The sequence below is a fragment of the Panthera pardus genome, unplaced genomic scaffold, assembly GCF_024362965.1.
Source record: "Panthera pardus isolate Hobbes unplaced genomic scaffold, ASM2436296v1 HiC_scaffold_15, whole genome shotgun sequence".
Lineage (NCBI taxonomy): Eukaryota > Metazoa > Chordata > Mammalia > Carnivora > Felidae > Panthera > Panthera pardus.
Genome location: NW_026526710.1, coordinates 76,288,027 through 76,309,066, shown reverse-complemented (window position 1 = coordinate 76,309,066; position 21,040 = coordinate 76,288,027).

Genomic DNA, 21,040 nt, shown 5'->3' with positions numbered 1-21,040 from the left:
TCACAACTTCCCCACCCCACTAATGCTGACCTTCCCTCAAGTCACTTTGAGGACTGACTCTTCCGGCTGTGACTGTTCTCTTACCAGCACCTTTCCCAGTTTTACCCATTCTCACACCAAGTTTCATTCTATTAAGGCCATGAACAAAACAATGAATAGACAAAATTTGAGCTAAGCTTTTAAAGAATTCAGAGATGCCTCCTCTAATGAATCCTTTCATTTCCTTAAGCAGCTATGTTACCTTAACCCAAAAAAGTGAATAATATGGATCTCTCCAGGGTGATGCTACAGAGACTCTGAAAACGCAACTACGTTTCCTGGAGATCGTTGTGTCCTTGAAGAAACTGCAAGATAATTGCATTTACAAGATTTTCTGTTAAAAGCTTTTTGATGTTGTTGTTTGTCATCTAATAAAAGGAGGATCCTTCTAAATCTTAGAATTTTAAAAAACAGCTTAGGATCTCATAGTCTCGTGTAGTTGGGGAACCACCATGCAGCAAAATATACTCAAGAGCTCCCAGCTACAAATGAAAAGAGTGAAAGGGACAGACATGTAGGAGAAAGTCCTGCCCTGGTCGGAGACGACAGTGCCCGCAGCTCAACTTGGTGAACGTAATACACACGCGCAGGTGTGTTCTTCCTCTCGATTTTTGATCGCTGAAGATACAGACAGGGTAAATCTGACTATTCGGGCCCCTGTCTTGTCATTCAAAGAAACCACATTTAAAAAAATCAGAAGCAGCAATCTTATAACCATCATAATTGGAAAACAGTGTAATAATTTAAAAAATCAGATAGTAAGAGGAAGAAAGAGAGATGCTGGGATTTACCTTGGTGTAAGTAAAAAGCATATTCACTGGAAACGTATCTACAAGCACAAGGGGGCGATATATAGTCCTAGCATTTTGATAAACCACAAATTGGAAAGAAAAGGTAAATGAGGTGGAGATGTGAGAAGAATAATTTCTTAGAGGCAGATATCTATATACTCCAGAATATAACCTAGTTTTAAATATGATATGCTAATTAGTCATTTTCTTTTTTTGTTTGTATTGACAGAGTGTTTAGCTACTGATAGTGAAAATGTTATTAATATAATAAATACCTTGATCTTTGACACAGTTAACACACTCGTGAAAAACCAAATTTTTGGAACATGAGGCTAAAATCCGAACAAAGATATCCACTTTCATGTATTAAGTAAAAATATACAGGTTTCATATTGAAATCTTGGACAGTATCAGTCTGTATAGTGTCATTAAATATTACAATATCTCTTCAAACATGATGTAACCTCAGTGTGCATTTACCAAATTCCACAGCACGCTTCTAAATTTCCATGAGTTGTTTTTTAAAAAGGGTCAGATGATAATAAACACATTGGTTATGAAAAAATGCCAGAAGAGCTCACTCTGGTTTACATGGGTTGAGATTTGAATTAACTTGGGAGTGGCTCCTTAGATACACTGCTGAATACAGGTCCCCAAAAGTGTGGGACTTAAACAAATAAAAGAAAATATTAAATCACAGTAAGGCAGTCACTCAACCTCACATTATTCTAATCCCAAAGTTTTATTGAGTTCTAAATACCCCTAAGTATGTAAGCAATTGTAACCTCTTGGTACAGGCTGGGTATGGAGTCACAGACATACTGAAATTACTGGAAAAGACTATCCAATACTGAAAATATTTAAAAGGCAATTAAATAATTCAATTTTTAGTAAAGTTGACCCCATATTAAGTTCATCTTTTTATAAAGAAAGTCAAACTTCTTGGAATTGTTTCTCCATTCTCTTTCCAAATATGTAATATACGGCTGTGTGTGTGTGTGTGTGTGTGTGCGTGCGCACACATGTGTATGTGTATGACATCCACTCTGAATGTATATCTGATGTATCTATGATTTATTTATTGAACTCTCTCTATAAACATATGTAGGTATATATGTATGCACACACACACATAAACACCTACATACACACGTATATACACACACACGTACACACATCTCATATACTCAGCAGCTGCCTTAGACCAAAAATGTTCGCCTAACCTTATTAGTACCCATTCTCTCTTCATTAGGTAGATCAATTTAAACTTCATGCTTCTTTAACTATTTTCCTAATTTACTCATTAACGGCAATTCTTCCTACTTTGGAGGGTGAGACTTGCAAAGACAAAGAAAGAATTTAATTTCCTTCCTTCTGTCCATTAGATACTATTTCTTAATCAAGTGCTTGTGACTCTCTCCAACATTTGTATAGATTCCTCCCCCTTAATCATTCACAGTCCAAACAAATCCCACTTTTCTGTTTCTTGTCTGCCCCAAGGGAGCTGGTCTAACTCTAATTCCTGCATTGATAAGGGCCAACTCAAAATCACTTCTCCCAGTGAGTGGGAAACTTTGGAGTAAGATCCAGTCTTCCTAGTCCCTCTTACCTCCAGTATAGAAATCAAAACAAATAGCACTCAGAGTAAGATCTAGCCTCTTTCTCTTTTCTACTGTCTATGGAGAGGACTCAAGAAGGAATCTACCTTCTGGCTTGAGTCAAAAGCGACCCCAGTTCTCTTGAGGTAAGACCATACTTCTACAGGTTTATACTCTTCACAGAGATGAGTTAAGAGGGAGTCCCAATATCTGCAAATAAGGTTCCTCTCACCTCCTAGGTATCTGAGAGTCCGTGTTCAGGATCCATAATGTGTCCTGAGCCCTCTCAACTTGACCCATCCCTATATACTCATAACATTCATAGCCTTGCAACTACTGACTTCCCGGCTCCACAGGGTTATCCTTCTTCATTCAGTGTACACAGCTCTCCACAAGAAGTTTTAGACTCCTCAAACAAACATGGCTCATAATCCACTCCCTCCTTTGCCCTGTCATAATTCCTGAAACCTCCCCATTGAACCTCTTATCAACAACCTCATGGATCATCATTCCCCACTCACTCATATATAATTGTAGCTACTTTTCATTGTAGCTTTCTTCAATACTACTTTTCTCTTAATTCTTGATTATTTCATACACATGTAGATAATTATCTCAACGCTCTTGCTTCTACATTTTTGGTGATCTTGTCCTTTACTTCACCTCTGCCACTCTTTCCCATGGTCATATTCCAGAGCAGGGGTTTTCAATCTGGAGACAATTTGCTTCTTTAGGAAATATTTGGCCATGTCTGAATACATTGTTGGTCCTCACAACTGGGTCAGGAATGGAGGGTAGCTCCTGAGTAGAGTTTAGTGAGCATCCTGTTAACTATCCTACATTGCACAGGGTAGCCTACACACACACACACACACACACACACATTATCTAGTCTGAAATGTTGACAGTACTGAGGTTGAGACCCTGCACTAGAACTTGTCATTTCATTACCAGTAAGTCTAAACTCTGTAAAATCAATATAAAACATCCTAAATTCAGACCATCTCCTGTTAACTTTCTAGTTCATTTCATCATATATTCCAACTCTAATAATTCTTCAACTTCACCTAGACCAAAAACTTATAGAGTCAGCTTGCTTTGCCTTTGAACTTTACACACCTGATGTTTATTTTCCCATCTCATGCAGAATAAATTCTATGGAAAAACATTAAAATCAGTCCTTTGTATATATTTCTGTCTTCTTTGCTCTTCATTGGCTTTGTTGAACTTTTGTAAAAGACCATTCTTTCACAAATCCATAACCCTAGTATTTTTAACCTTTGCTGTTATTACATACAAGCACCTGTTTAGCTAAACATGGCTAGAGAAAAACACAAATCTATTTTGGCTGGTATCTTTTAAAACTAGAAGGTTGAATTTTAATGACCAATGACTATGTCATCTCCTGGTCCATTTCTTCTCCCACTCTCCTAGATAAATATTTCATGGTTTTCTTTCTTTTTGTTCCTCAAATACCCATCCCCCCTCCACAAGCTCATATTTATATGATGGCATACTTGCTATTTTTCTATAAAATTGAATAATCAAAAGACTTCCATAAACTCCTACTACATTGTTCACCTGCAGCTGTACTCATGATTTGTCTTCACTCCTGTTTCTATTGATGAAGTGTCCATTTTCCATGTAAGATAAAATCCCTATGTGTGCCCTAGATGCTTCCCTCTTGTTAACTCAATAACCAGTAACACACTCTATTCTCTTCCACACCCTGATGTTTATGTTCTCTACTGTGTCATTCTCATAAGCATATATAAAATGTTTTCATCTCTCTCCTCAAAGAAACAGATCCCTTTTGGCTCTTCCCTGTCAGCCATTCCAGTGTTTAACTGTCTCCCTTTTTAATAAAACTCCCTTAAAGAGCTATCTACATTCACTTTCCCCATCACTCCAAAATGGATGCAAATGCATAACGAAATTGGTGCTTTTGAAAACACAGGTATAAACTTAGGTCTAGTTTGTGATTTTCCTATTTAAGTTTCCTCCATTTTCATAAACTCACATAAGACATATTTTAACTCTGTATATAGCATTTTCTGATAAAAACAGGATGTTTGAAAAATTATCATTTGTATCTCAGGGACTTCTATTTTCCTCTCTTTTTTTTTTATATTATTAGTCTAAAAATACATTTCATGTCTGAATAGCCTCAATTTCTTGGCATGGCAGTCAACACCTGGATGACAATGGCAACAATGTGTTCCTAGGCTCAGAATTAATCCACTAAATTTCAGGTGCAAATGAACATCTGAGTAGAGGTCTAAACTTGGAGGTGAGAACACACAAAATAAAAACCTGAATAAAGCTGAAGAAGCACCCTGAGGACTAACAGAGTTATATAATTAGTGGGACAACTTGTATACAGACTTAAATCTCTGTTGAAGTCTTTTAAAGACTGACAGTGGGGAATGGAATTCCTTAATAACCCACTGGCTGGAACTTTTCTTCATCTTCTCTCCTCTTTTTTTCTCTCTCCACTTCCATTTCTGTGTGCACACATATGTATTCTTACACCCTCAACAGATTCTTCCAAATCATCTCTTCATGTTCTTAACATACATCCTGAAAGAACACTTTCCTCCCACTTTCCTCTCCTGTACTAACATTTTTATGTAAAAGAAGTTAGTTTACTTAGCTGTCTTTAGTATTTTTCTTATTTACCCGTCACCAATATTTGGTATTGAAAGGGTTAATGAAAGATTAATTCAGCAAAAATATATATTTTTTCAATATAGTCCCCAAAACACAAGACAAGCATGATTTTCCCCTAGATGAGCTACACACCAATTCTTCATCTTGCCAATGGTGCCAACCCCTTCCCATTTCCACTATGTCTAAGACTCTCAGAAACAACACTGTTAAGCCCAAATGGCTAAAATTGTTTATTGCCTCAAAAACAGACATTTCTAAATCCTACCAAAATATGGGTACTCTAGAATAAGCACTGTGAAATCAGCTCGACAGTTAGAGTGAACATCTGATGGAAACCATTATGGACTGAATGTTTGTGCCCCTTCAAAATTCATAAGCCACTATTGAAATCATACTGTTTCAACAGCACAGAAGCTATTGATATCATCTGCCAAGTAAAATGGGATGTAGTTGGAATGAAACCTTGGCTGATCTCTGCCACAAACATGAGTGCAGATTTCTTTCTATACCATAGAATTTAAACCTACAGGGTACCACCAGTCAGTCATCATATACTCAGCTAAAAAAGTCCCACACCAAAATGTACCAGGTTGTCCAACTCTACATTCTCTGATTCATCCACTGCTTTGGGAAACAAAATGGCCAGCAGTATATCTGGATTTGGACAGAGGCTGGTGTCTGCAACTTTACAGATCTAGTGTCAATGTTTCATTTCAGGTACTAAAAATTTTAGCTCATATCTTCTCTCCAGTGGGACCTTTAACCACTACAGATCAATAGCTTACAAATACTTCACTGTGACAGAATCCAGGGTTATCATTTTCCTTTGGTGGAATTACGGGTATAAATAATCAATCTTTCATCATTTCTTAAGAATTTTAATAAAAAATGAACAGTGCACCTAATCTATTCAATTTTGCCTTTATCAATAAACTAGCCAACATAATTAAATTTCCATGAAATATCCATTATCATAGATTTGTGAAAAGTTATGGATGTTAACGTTAATTTTTGAGTGTAGATATATTTTTCATTTAGAAGCAAATGTTCACAACTCAAACTCTGATAAAGAGAACAAGGATTTTTAATGTCATTTTCCTGATTGTTTTGGAGTTATTAAGTATGGCTATTAGTGTGTGCAAAATTTATGTTTCTATGCCTCTAGCTATGTATATATTTTGTCTTGGCTGTATTTGAACAGAATCATTTATTACTAAATTTATCAAAGATGAAAATCAGTCATCACAAATTTAAATTTTACACGTTACAATAAGCAATCTGTTTGATCAACAAAACACCTATAAAAACAATGATTTAGCTAAGTATTTCTTCATATTTCCAATAACTCTGTAGTTATATATCTCAATAATTCCTATATTATTAACTTCTAGGAGTTAAATGACACTGTAATATCTAAGATGTCAGCCTGTTGTACTTACAACAAAGTGTAAGTAGAGAAGTTAAATTCAAAATCTTTTCAAATTTATGACATGTGCATATGAGTATTTTTCATCCCAATGTTTAATTCATCCTGGACTGTAAGAATCAAAATAATCCTGAGAATGTAGTGTTTTTACCTAAGAACAATCACTGAAAATATTATGATGATGATAAATTCACATTTTTCAAAGGTCTGAAAACTTGGATTTTCCTCCTTTAATTGTTTAACCATTTTTTTTCTCCACTTCCAGACACGTTAGAATTTTTAAAAACTTAAGAAATCCAGTTCTTATGTGAATGTTCTGGTTTTATGACTCTGAAAGTCTGCCTTTGGTATTAAAAACAGCACTTTTTATGACGCTGATTATTTCATATAGTAAGTAAGCCCTCCTAAAAATCTGTTTTCTAATTATATTGATTTTGGGAAACAAGAGAGCTATGATGTCAATAATTTTGAGAGCCTAATTCATTTCACTTTTAGTTTACATTAAGAATTGTCTTCACCATGTACCCTTCCAAACACAAATATTAGCTAACATAATCAGTAACAAACAACATAGACATGAAATGATATTAATGCTACTCACATACATCAACATTAGCCTTTTTTTTTAACGTTTATTTACTTTTGAGAGAGAGAGAGAGAGAGAGAGAGAGAGAGAGAGAGACAGAGGAGTGAGTGGGGGAGGGGCAAAGAGAGGGAGACACAGAATCCGAAGCAGGCTCCAGACTCTGAGCTGTCAGCACAGAGCCTGATGCAAGGCTAGAACTCACAGACCGCGAGATCATGACCTGAGCTGAAGTTGGATGCCTAACCAACTGAGCCACCCAGGCGCACCAACATAAGTAGTCTTAAATGAAACATTAATAACAGAATAAATGAAACAAATCAAATTCAGATTATTTTTCTGAAAATCTGTATATTTACCAATAACATTGATATTATTGTCTTCACTAAGTCTATAAAAATCTACTTCATATATAGCTACTAGAAATGTGCAGTTTCAAAATAGTTATTACATTTCAGAAAGGATAGGACTTTTAACTTTATTTGGATAATGAAGGAAAATATATTGAGGTTGTTGTGATTATATTTCCTATAATTCTGATTCTAAAAAAAAGACATTTTATTATATTTTGTCCCACAAAATGTTTCATGCTTGACAACTGATTCACTCTCTTACCCAAGTATTTGATCCTACCCTGTCTTTAATATTAACATATCAATTAAAATTACATTGTCAGCTATGAATGTTCTTCTCTAAATTGTGTATGAATGATTTCCACCTGAATATGTAATCAAATCTTTTTTTCTAGTTTTATTGAGAAATAATTGACATATATTACTCTATAAGTTTAAGGTATATAGAATGATGGTTTGATTTATATATACTGTGAAATAATTACCAGAACAGGTTCAGTTAACATCTTTCTTCTCATACAGAGAAAATAAAAATAAAAAAAAAGGGGGGAAAAACATTTTCTCTTGGTGATAAGAACTCAAAGAATTTTCTCTCTTAACCACTTTCCTACATATCATATAGCAGTGTTTGCATGTCAGCTTGTTGTACATTACGCCCTTAGTATTTATCTTATAACTGGAAGCCTGTACCTTTTGACCACCTTCCCCAATTTCCCTCCCTGTATTCTCTGCCTCTGGTAACCACAAGTCTGATCTCTTTTGCTATGTTATTTTAACATTTCACATATAAGTGAGATCGTACAGTATTTATCTTTCTCTGTCTGACTTATTTGACTTAGCACAATGCCTTCAAGGTCCATCCATGTTGTCAACAAAATGGTAGGATTTCCTAGTTTTTTTTATGGCTGAATAATATCTCATTGTATATATACACAACAAGTTCTTTATCCATTCAGCCATCACATCACTGGACACTTAGGTTGTTTCCATGACCTGGTTATTGTAAATAATGGTGCTATGAACATGGAGATCCAGATATCTTCCTGAGTTAGTGGTTTCATTACCTTTATACATATTCCTAGAAGTGGAATTACTGGTAGTTCTATATATGGGAGAACTCCATACTGGTATCCATAGTGGCTACAACAATTCACAATCCCACCAACAGTGTATAAGGGTTCCCTTTTCTCCACAACCATATGAACATTTATCTCTTTTCTTTTGATGGTCATCTAACGGGCATTAGGTGGTGTCATACTGTAGTTTTAATTTGCACATCCCTAGGGACTAGTGATGACTTTGTTGGCCTTTCATATATCTTTCTTTCATATATCTTTCTTTTCATGTCTTTGTTGGCTTTTCATATATCTTCTTTAGAAAATGTCTGTTCAGGTCCTTTTCCCACTTTTAATTGAATTGATTCATTGATTGATATTTTTTGCTATTGAGTTGTAGGAGTTTGTTTTTCTATACTTGACCCACAATGTTACATTAATTTCAGGTATACAAAGTACTAATGTATGAGTTCTTACATATTTTGAATATTAACTCTTTATCAGATATGGTTTGCAAATATCTTTGCTCATTCCATAGGCTGCCTTTTCACTTTGTTGATAGTTTCTTTTGTTGTGCAGAAGCTTATACAACTTGTAGTCCCACTTGCTTGAATTTGTTGCTTATGCTTTAGGTATCATATCCAAAAAATCACTGTCAAAACCCAAGTCAAATAGCTTTATTCCTATGTTTTCTTCTAGGACTTTCACAGTTTCAGGTCTTACGTTTAAATCTTTAATCCATTTTGAGTTAATTTTTGTGAGTAGTATATTCAGTTTCATTCTTTTGCATGTGAATATCCAATTATCCCTATACCATTGATTGAAAAGACAGTCTTTTCACCATTGAGTATTTTTGGCTCCCTTGTTGAATATACTATATATGCTTGGTTTTATTTCTGGGCTCTCAATTCTGCTCCATTGGTCTACTTTTCTGTTTTTATACCAGTAACTACACTATTTTGATTACTATAATTTTATAATATAGCTTGAAATCAGGAAGTATGATGTCTCTTGCCTTGTTATTCTTTCTCAGAAGTTCTTTGGTTATTTGGGGTCTTTTGGGTTCCACACAAATTTAGGAGTGCTTTTTTCTACTTCTGTAAAACTGTCATTGGCATCTTGATTAGGACTGCACTGAATCTATAGATGGCTTTAGGTAGTATTGATTTTTAACAATTTTAATTCTTCCAATCTGTGAACACAGGGTATCTTTCCATTTATTCATGTCTTCTTTGATTTCTTTCATCAGTGTCTTGTAATTTTCAGAGTAGATATCTTTCACCTCCTAAATTTATTCCTAGGTATCTAATTGTTTTTGATACCATTGTAAATGGCATCTATTTACTTCTTTTTAAGAAAATTCATTGTTAGTATAGACAAACACTACTGATTTTTGTATGTTAATTTTGTATTCTAAATTCTTTACAGAATTTGCTGATTGGATCTAACAGTTTTTTGGTTGAGTCTTTAGAATTTTTAAAATATAGAATCATGTTATCTTCCAACAAAGATAATTTTACTTCTTCCTTTCCAATTTGAATATTTTGTATTTGGTTTCCTTGGCTGATTGGTCTGGCTAGGACTTCCTACACTATGTCGAAAAAGAGTGGTAAGAGTGGGACCTTATCATGTTCCAAATCTTAGAAGAAAATCTTTCAACATTTCATCACTGAGTATGATGTTAGCTGGGGGCCTGTCATATATGACCTTTATTATGTTGAGATATGTTACTTTTATCCCTAATTTGTTAAGAGTTTTATCATTATCACGAATAAATGTCGAATTTTGTCAAATCCTTTTTCCGTGTCTGTTAAGCTAATTGTATGATTCTTTTCTTTCATTCTATTAATGTGATGTCTCATACAGATTAACTTGCATGTGTTGGACCATATTTATATTCCAGGAATAAATCCCACTTGATAATGGTGTAATTGATTTGCTAGTATTTTATTGAAATATTTTGCATCTATATCCATCAAGGATATTGGCCTGTAGTTTCCTTTTATGGTAGTTTTAGTTTAGGTATCAAGAGAATGTTGGTGTTTTGATATCTTTTCTGGCTTTAGTATCAGGATGATGTTAGCCCTCCTCTATGGTATTTTGGAAGACTGTAACCAAATCTTTTATACATATGTTTGTACAATGGTTAGAGAATGAACAAGAACTAAAAATATTTTTATTAAAAAAATTGTTTTAATGTTTATTTATTTTTGAGAGAGAGAGAGAGAGAGACTGAGTGCGAGCAAGGGAGGGGCAGAGAGAGAGAGGGAGACACAGAATCTGAAGCAGGCTCCAGGCACTGAGCTGTCAGCCCAGAGCCTGACACAGGAGATCATGACCTGAGCCGAAGTCGGATGCCCAACTTACTGAGCCACCCAGGTGCCCCAAAATATTTTCTATATATTGCAAAGGTAGCTATTCAACTCTAGTTCTTTATCTAAATTTACATGATTTAATTTGAAAGATGGGTATTTAAACTACATTCACTATTACAAATTGTGGTAAGGGTCCACAATTTATATATAATTAAAATATATAAAATAAATTTTATATAAAATTATATAAATTAAATAATTTATATATAAATTATATATAACTACAGTAAAATGCCATAATAACACTCATGATAATGAATATTATTGAGTTTACACTTAGAGTAAATGATAATCAGTTCCCAAATCGTGAGACCTGCAGGCAGGCTATGTGTGCTGTCATGCCTAAATCACTTAAAGTCTCCATAATACCATCCTGCATTTCAAGCAAATTGTTTCATTAGGTGATACATGTTACAGTGTTTTACTGTTATATATGGTGTTGGGGTCTATGTTTGTGTGTGTGTGTGTGTGTGTGCTTAAGGATAATAGTTTCATTGTATATAAATGCTTTTATAAATTCATAAATTTCCAGTCTGTCTCAAACATTTAAAATAGGTAAAGATAAGAAGACAACTGATAAAGAATAACTTTGGGCAGCAGGTATTTAAAGAACAACTCAGGTTATATAAAGAAGCTTATGTTACATGTAGTGATTTTCCCACATTTATTCTTTTCAGTTTCACATCAGTTTTATGTAGTCACTTTATCTACTTTTAATGTTTCAAGTATAGCGTATCATCTGTAAATTACTTTCCAGATAGTATCTTATCCCCTTTTATTTAACTACATATAAGCCTCAAATAACCTGAATTACTTCATGAAAGGCAACATGGAGTAGAAGGATATTATTATGCGGGAGTTTTTATTCCCCACTTTCATGCTTACTGCTTGTTTTAGTCATGAAATTCCCTGAGATTTGATACCCATGTATGTAAAAATATAATAATAAACCTACCCTAGTACATGGGTTAATATAAATGGAAAACATTAGTGAGCATGCAAATATGAGATACTAGTTTCTGTTTGAACTACAAAAAAAAAAAAAAAAATTCCTATCAAAATTTAAGCATCTACTTAAGTTCAAAACATGGTGTTCTCTGTTGTGCCTGTAAGTAAAGTTGGCACAGGCAGAATCTGCCTTACAAAGTGGTAAGCTCATGGCCAATGTCACTGAGGCTCATAAGCAGTAACAATTCAATGTGTTCTATTTGGAGTTATAGTCTATCCAGAATATTTCTCTTACATGAATTAGCTCTTATGTGATTGCTGAATAGGATAATTTTGTCAGTCTGAGTGTTGGGTTGGTCCATATGCCATTTGAAGCTAGAACAGCTTGTACAGAATTTCAAACTTTTTCAGGAAAAAGATTCTTAGTGTGGCTGCTCTACAGACAGGAGCACTTTACTGCGAAGAGGGTTCCATCTACACAGAAGCACACGTTGCTGTCACCTCTGGCAACTGACACTTGCTCCTGGGCTTGGAGATCTATGTCCATCTGTATTCTCTCTGAGCTCAAAAGCTATCATCTTGACACTATTTCTCAACATATTTTAATGCTCCGGAAGCAGCATTCAGCACACTGAGGTGCCTGTCTACTCTTCAGGCTATCTGCTGATGAATCAATAATCGTTTCAATAACAGTCTGAATATGACGTTGCATAGATTTTTAGTGGTCCAGTTCAACCTTAGTTTTCCCATTTGACTTGCTTATTACAGAGTGTGTGATTTTTTTTTCAGGGAAGCATATACTCTTTCATGGCAAAAACTCACATTTTCTCAATTTGGAGTACCTTCATTAGAAAATATTTATAAGTATACTACCTAGAATGTAATTAAATTTATTATTGAAACAAGTAAGACTGATCTGTTTAAATAACATAAATAACTGCTACTTACTGTCCTTAAGCATAGATTTATAAAAAGTGATGCTCTAGGTTTTGGGTTTGAGGACCCTTTGAAAGGAATTATTTAAGGCCTCTTAAAAATGGAAAACAGATGAGTAGCAGGATGTGGGTGAAGGTCAAGTCACTGTGCATCATTTCAAAGGTCAGAAACAAAAAGGAAACATGGGAACAGGACCCTCTTGAATGGACGCACATGTGGGCTGACGTGAAACAAAAACTAACGCCCAGGAAAGTATAAGTCTCAGTTAAGGTTTCAAATAAACACACACACACACCACCACCACCACCACCAACAACAACAACAACAAAACCTAGACATGTTTTAAGGCTGCAACATGAACTCTTGTAAATAAAGAATATTAAATACTGATTAGCATTTGCCATGTATTTCTTCTTTCCCCTCCAGGGAAACCCATTCCTATCGTCCACCATCTACTGGCAGGCGTCCATACTCTACCAAAGCCTGCTGCTTCCAGTGAGGCAAATAACCCCAACCAATTTCACTACATAACACTTGTTTCCAAAATTTAGAAGGTGAGGCCTTTTACCTCCTTCTCACAAGTACTTCCAAATCTTACTGATTACTACTGATTCTGTGATGTGGTTGAGACCTAGAACTGCTGAAGCCATTTTTTCCCTACAGGATCTTTAGTCTAAATCATAATCAGTCACATACTAACACATCTGGGGTGGGCACTGCAGTAAACCACACAGATACTCCGCTTCGGGGCTGAAACACTTGTTCACTGAGCTTCTAGGAATGTTAGGTGGGTGCCCAGAGCCCAACTCCTCCCCAGAATTTTCCCTTAGCCAAAGGAAACAGCTTTGCTTGAGGCTGTAATTCCCCTCCAAGTAGCCCCCATTCAATGCTTGATTGATGTAGGGGTAAAAAGGCCTACTTCATTTCTTTCATCCATGGCTCAAGTATCTTTTTTTAAGTTTATATGTTTATTTCGAGAGAGAGAGAGCACACAGAGAGTGAGGCAGGGGCAGAGAAAGAGGGACAGAGAGAATCCCAAGCAGGTTCCACAATGTCAGCATAGAGCCTGATGCAGGGCTCGAACTCACAAACCCATGAGATCATGACCTGAGCCAAAATCAAGAGCCAGAGGCTTAATGGACTGAACCACCCAGGCGCCCTACAACTCAACTAAGTATTATGTGGACATTGCCCAGAATCAGAAAACTGCCCAGAATCAGAAAATTCCCTCTTTTTCAATCTTTCAGAAGAATTACTTCAAAAATAGAGTTGTTTGTGCTCCAGTCCCACAGTTTTTTAAGGGAATAAGAGGTTTTTTGGGTTCATTTCTCATCCAGACCCTCGCCCCACCATTCAATTCTTTTTCTCATAGAAGGCAGACATGGGCACAGTAGAATCAAAATTGGCAAGCAAATGATGCCATTCTATAATCATATTTTCCTTTCCCTTTAATCTAAGATCTAATGACTAGGTTAATCTTGTCCATCTGATTATCGCTTTCTGTGGTTAAGTTCTATTTTAGACCAAATTTCCTACGAAATAGAACTTGAGGCTAAATTCACATGGTAATGCTTTATTGAAAGAAACAAGAATGAGGGGGAGAGCAAAGTAGGGGATAAAAAGAAAGGATGCATAAATATAATGCTGTACATAGTCAGACTGGCCACAGTTTCTCAGAAAAATATAACTGCTTTCTCAGTTTTTCAAGATAGCTTTAGGGGGACTATGTAAAACTGCTGTATCTTAGAATAATTCATAAGTAGAAGGGAAAAGTGAGAAACTTTATCTCTCAGTTCTTTTATAAAACTTCTCCTACATCAGTCCAAATTTTCCCAAGAGATTGAATCCCAGTGGAGACTGTATTTATCAGACTCTCTGGGACTTAACCTGAGCTATTCAGAGGTTCTGTGTGTCCTATCACACTGCGATTTGGAATCAGGAACTGCTGCGGTTTCTAAAATCTTGACATTGACACCAGGAAGTCTGAGTCCCAGATCATGATAAGAGATGAGGTAACAATGGCCGGTGAAACGTCATGACCTCACAATGGCCCAAGGCATTTCTGAGCCTCTCATCCAAGCAGCAGGGCAAGTAACCAAGAATAAAGTGGCATCTAGAGTCAAGGACATCTGGAAAGGCAAATAAATACAGACTGAGGCAAGTTCATTCTGACTGGCTTCTCACAAAAACAGGCTTTGCTGAGCCCCAAACACCATCAGTTCTTACAGGTTCCAGATATGTCCCCCCAGGAAACCGACACAGCTACACAGTTTATACTCAAGTTAGGAATTCCTAGCCAGAACCCTGCGATGAAATCAGGAACCCTACTCTTAATTTGAAGTTTAGCGCTGCTCTAGTTTCCTAGGTTTCTTCCATGTTTTGCAGAATCTTGGAGAGTCAGCATTTAGAAAGGTTGCTCTGAGTCCTAGCTCCAGAGATGTCCACCTGTGCCCACTAAATTCTGGTATTGGTAAAGAAGCCCAACGCAACTGCAGCCCAGGAGAAAAGCTGTGTGGGCTTACAAAGAGAGAAATTTTACTTATGTGGTTAGAAGATAGGGTGCCACAGCGGCTTCACAATCTCAGACAAATTAAGAGCAACATGGCACCTTAGGGATTGTAAAAACACTTGCGCTGAGCATGGTTCTTCAATGTTCATGAGCTGATGTTTCCACAATTCTTGGAGTACTTTCCAGGATTCTGAAGTAAAGATCAGGTTAACTCTAGACAGGGACTTTTCTTTCTTCTTCCTTATTTCACTCAAATTCTTCAGAATACTCCCTCGGATTGTTTCTATCACCACTCTAACTAATGTTAATGTTGGAAGAGTGCTTACTATATCAAGACCAAGCATTTGGCAAGAATAATGCCATTCTCAACCCTGATCCAGAGGCATGCCCTCCAACAGAGAGCCCTTTGAACCCATCTCTGTAGTCAATCCTACCCGAGGGTAGAACAATAGAGTTGTCTTTCTCCAAACCTAACAACAGACCTTTTGGATAAAGATTCAACCTAAGTTAGATTTCTCTAAATCTATCTTTCTCAACTGACCTCTTTGGAAGACTTCCTTTCAGAATTTAAGAATCTGGGGAAAGCATTCATTCCCTTCATTTAGTGCGGCTTCAGATAGGGGTTTCTTTTTCAGAAGTTTATATATTCATTTTAAGGATTAAAAAAGATGCAGTAGACATAAACTCATGTGTTCATTTCCTCAATTCTCAACTGCAGAAATCTCTTATGAGTGCTTAAATAAGTCATTTTATCTTGTAGCACCTGGATAGCTGAAGACTAATTCTCACTGACTTCAACAGAAGTCATTATGGTAAGTTTAATTTTGCATCCATTTTAAAAGCAGAGTACACAGCTGGGAACTCTCTTAAGGGCATCTGTAACACAAACTGCAGCCTTCTCCCTGTAGACTCATCATGTCAGGCCTAAGACTCATGGCCTATGGCTGCCACAAAAAGCTATGAATATATAATACAAACTAAAGCTCAAGAGCCCCCAATGAATTATGCTGTGAAACAATTTATTGTGCCTACCCAAAGATTCATTCTAAAGAAATAAAAAGACCGAGTCATTACTGGGTTTTCTTTCCTCTACTGACACTGATTCAATATTTCAAATGTATATAGTAATTGTTTCATTCTTGATAAATGATAAAAAGCTGTGAAATTGCCCCCACCCCACCCCTCCCACACACACCAACACCTGATTCCAGAATTTTGGAGAGCCTATAAAACCATGTAGAACCCCTCCCAACCCATAAGAAACCATTCTGAAAATTCAGATGTCAAAGACAAACTCTCAAAATTTTGTGCCCTCTCTCAGATTTCCAATACAAAGCCTAGCCACATATGGAATACAGATGGTCCCCGACCTAACGATTCTTACTGTACAGTGGTGACACATTCAGTAAAAACTGTATTTTGAATTTTTAATTTTGGTCTTTTCCCAGGCCAGGGATATGTGGTGAAATCCTCTCTCATGATGCTGGGTTGGAGCAGGAAGCCTCAGCCCCCAGTCAGCCAGGGATCAAGAGGGTCAACAACCTGACAGCCATCTGTGCCCATACGCCATTCTGTTTTTTGCTTTCAGTAAAGTATTCAACTAATTATATGAGGTATTCAACACTTTATGATAAAATAGGCATTGTGTTAAATGATTTTGCCCAACTGCAGGATGATGTAAGTGTTCTGAGCATGATTAAGATGGGCCAGGCCAAGCTATGATGTTCAGCAGGTTAGATTATTAAATGCATTTTCAAGTTATGTTATTTTATTTTTTTAAGTTTATTTTGAGAGAGAGAAAGAGAGAGAGAGCGCACGCACACAAATGGGGGAGAGGCAGAGAAAGGAAGAGAGAGAGCCCCAAGCAGGCCCCATGCTGTCAGCACAGAGCCTGTCCTGGCCTTGATCCCACAAACCGTGAGGTCAAGACCTGAGCCAAAACCGAGTCGGTGCTCAATCAAGTGAGCCACCCAAGCGCCCCTCAAGTTATGGTATTTTCAACTTAACATGGATTTATTGGGATATAACCCTACTATAACCATCATAAGCTTCCAACTGTTTGTAGGAAGTTGCCAGCTGCATCATTGTGTGTGTGTGTGTGTGTGTGTGTGTGTGTGCGCGTGTGTGCGTGCGTGTGTGTGTTTGGTTTTTGGGTTTTGATTTTTTGGTTTTTTCTGGGTTTTGGGTTTTGATTTTTTGGTTTTTTCTGGGTTTTGTTTTTTTTTTTTTTGGTTTGAATCTTGTATTACTCATTTTCTGCCATATCCCTAAGTGTATGCCTCAGTGAGATATCATTAATCGACAGAAATAAACTTGCTGGGCCCAGGCATTCAGACTGCTATCACCATACCTCAAACCTATGGCTGGTATCTGATTTCATTACAGACACTAGCAAAAATGTCTAGAAGCAAACAAACAGCAGCCAGATAAAAAAGAGCATTAATTGAATTGCATTCAACCTGACTTAATTAATCCTTTAACCAGCAGACATAGGGGTGGTAAGCAGTTTTAATGTATCTATTATCATGAACTCAAACTGATGTAAGCAAACAAAAGGAAGTAACAAACACATAGACATAATTCAATTAACAGCCACTGAGTCCTTTGTTCAGATGATGTGCTTGTCAGAAATTGTTAATTATCCATAGCTCCAGAATACCAAATCAGGAAACATCTTCTAATTAACTACTGAACATTATTTTGTTAGTTCTACATTGCCTTGTATTTATCAATGACTAAATTATATGTATATATTTTTGTGTTTTCCTCCATTAAGTTAAATCAATATGTTACCATCTTGATTTTAAAGATGAATCAATGTAGGAAGCATCAGAGAAATCCAACTTGTGCCAAAGCACAATTACAAAACCTATGGTCCTCGAATACACCAATTGCATTTCACAGTGAGAAATAATTTTTCTTTCATTTATCAGATGTCTCTCTTCTGCATTGACTAAGACACTTGCCCATACCCTTCTATAACCCTAAAATATTTTGTTTTTAGGTTTCATACACCCTATGACATTTTCAGGGTCACAACAGGGTTGGCACCCTCATACCTCATACAGGAGCTTGCATCGTCTTTCTTCCACCTTCAAACGACAGTACAAGTTCCTCGGATTTCCTGTAATAATGTTAGGTTAAGTCATGGAAGCCGTCAGTGGGACAGGTGAAAAAGTTAATACCTAGCTCCATGGAATTTGTCTAGAATTCTTTAAAAAAAAAAAGTATTTTGTAAAAGAAGAATACATTAGTAGTACTTCCTATTGTTATTGTAGAAGGTAATATAATTATAAAATGTAATGTCCATTTAAATATGCAGGCACTCAGTTAATGCTTGCTATTGTTGAAGATGTTTTTGTTATTAAAAGCTATCATGAGGCCAACTCATTCCTCTACACTCTATTCATTTATTGAAATTAAGCATGTAAATCATATTTCAGGTCCTCCTCAAATTATAGCTTTGAGCATAGAGGAGATACGCCAGAAGAGAGCTATTTATTTTTAAATATCTATTTGAGAAAAAAATAAAATAAATACAATAAAATATCTATTTGAGATCATAAGAATCACTCAATTTCAAAATTTCTTAAGTATCACTTCTAAAAAGCAGCCGTGTGTCGGGAACATAAAGAAACATAATGGCTCTCATGCTTGTCTAGTTATGCTGCCCGGGACACTGAACACCAACACATTTGTGATGGTCAATCTCCAGCCACTTCTTCTCCATTTATTTTTAGGCCCAAGATTGTCAAACCCCAGGGTTGAAGTTAGAGAAGAAAATTAAAACAATTCCAGGGAAACGAAACAAAACAAAACACCTTCCCTAATCTTGTAGTTCTTGAATTCTAGGCACTTGTTTCTCTTTTTCTCCGAGACTCATCTGTTCCTTCCTCCCCTTTATTAATCCAATGACTAAATGTTACTACAATCAGGGAGATTAGGGCGACTAATAGACTTAGCAAAAGTAAAAAAGAAAAAGCTAGTAATGTGTGTGTTGAAAACTGTATAAGGAAAAAAGTTAATCTTACATAATTGATTGAAACTAGATTATTTTAAAACCATTTTGGAACACAATAGGCTTTAAAATAGAAATTTAAAATATGTATGTGTTAGAAGCAACGTATACCCCTAGTACACTAGTAATCTAATATATAGAGATACATAGACAAACACAGAAATTTTTGCTTTCGTGAGAGACATCTAATTCCAGTTTGGGCAAAAAGGAAGACTCACTAATTTACAAATTGAGGAATTAAATCTGAAGAAAGTCAGGATGGTTCCCTTGAAAATACGATAGACTAAGGACTAGAAAGTTTTCAGTATTTTCTCTCCCCACCTCCACCCCTTTCCTCAATGTCTCTAGTCTCTCCTCATTGTTTCTTAAACACAGAGGTAGATCCCAATCTCTTCACTTTGGAGCAACCACTGCCGAAGAAAGAACTGGTAATTTAGAACAAGCCTCAATAACTGATCCAAACAATTTTGGCAGGAAAGCTGGATCTTGTAGGAATTCCATTAATTCCACTAATTACAAATTCACTAATTCCAAAATTACCATTTATACGGGGGTGGGATGTATGAGAGATCCTTATAGAAGGAGAAAGGGGAGGCTGGGCACAAAACATATATGTATTACGTATATATGTGTGTGCTATATGCGTTAACATATGATTTCATGTATCATATATAAAAATCAATACACATGGATTGTAGAGCTCACCATGAAAGATAAGAAAAAGTCTTCTATTAATAATATAAAATATCTCCATAAATTTTTATAGCAAAAGATTTCTTAAGTGAGGTATGAAAAAAACTAATTACAAACACAAAGCTTGAAAACTTAGACTACATTTAAATAGGATCTCATGGGGGCGCCTGGGTGGCTCAGTCGGTTAAGCATCCGACTTCGGCTCAGGTCATGATCTCATGGTCCATGAATTCGAGCCCCACGTCGGGCTCTGTGCTGACCGCTCAGAGCCTGGAGCCTGTTTCAGATTCTGTGTCTCCCTCTCTCTCTGACCCTCCCCCGTTCATGCTCTGTCTCTCTCTGTCTCAAAAATAAATAAACGTTAAAAAATAAATAAATAAATAAATAAATAAATAAATAGGATCTCCTGTTTGGCAAACCCATGGTTAAGAAAGTAGAAAGGCAAGGAGAAAGGACAAGATATTTGCAGCACATGTAAGTCATAAAAGTAACTGCAACTGCATTATATAAAACATTCCTACAAATGAAAAGTAAAATACACAGAAATGATAGCATAAAACGATGTTCAAAAAGTTCCAAGTATCCCTTTATAAAAGACAATTCCAAATGGTCAATAAACACAAAATGTGCTTTACTCCATTAGTTATCACTGAACTTGCATGAGAAGCCACTGTGCACCTCCCTATATCTCCTGTTTCATCTCTAATTGCAGTCATGTCTTTCAGTCTTGCTCAGACAGCATCTTGCCTTAGGAGTGTGTCATGTATTTCTGTCTGCTTCGGGGCTTCTCCAATGTTAAGAACACCAGTAAAAGCCTACTGGGAAAGTGTGGAAGTGTAGGGAGGCTTGGCTAACCATCCACCAAAGGAGGACTAGTCAATAAATAATTATCCTCCTAGTTGATCCTTGGGCAGAGGATTCTGAATGCTTTTCTGTGCACTCTTCATTAGGCCCTAGACAGGAACATGCCCTAACTGACCACAGTGGTGACCTCTATGACACACGTTTATATTGGGTTTTCATTTTTCAGTCAGACCCCAAGGTCC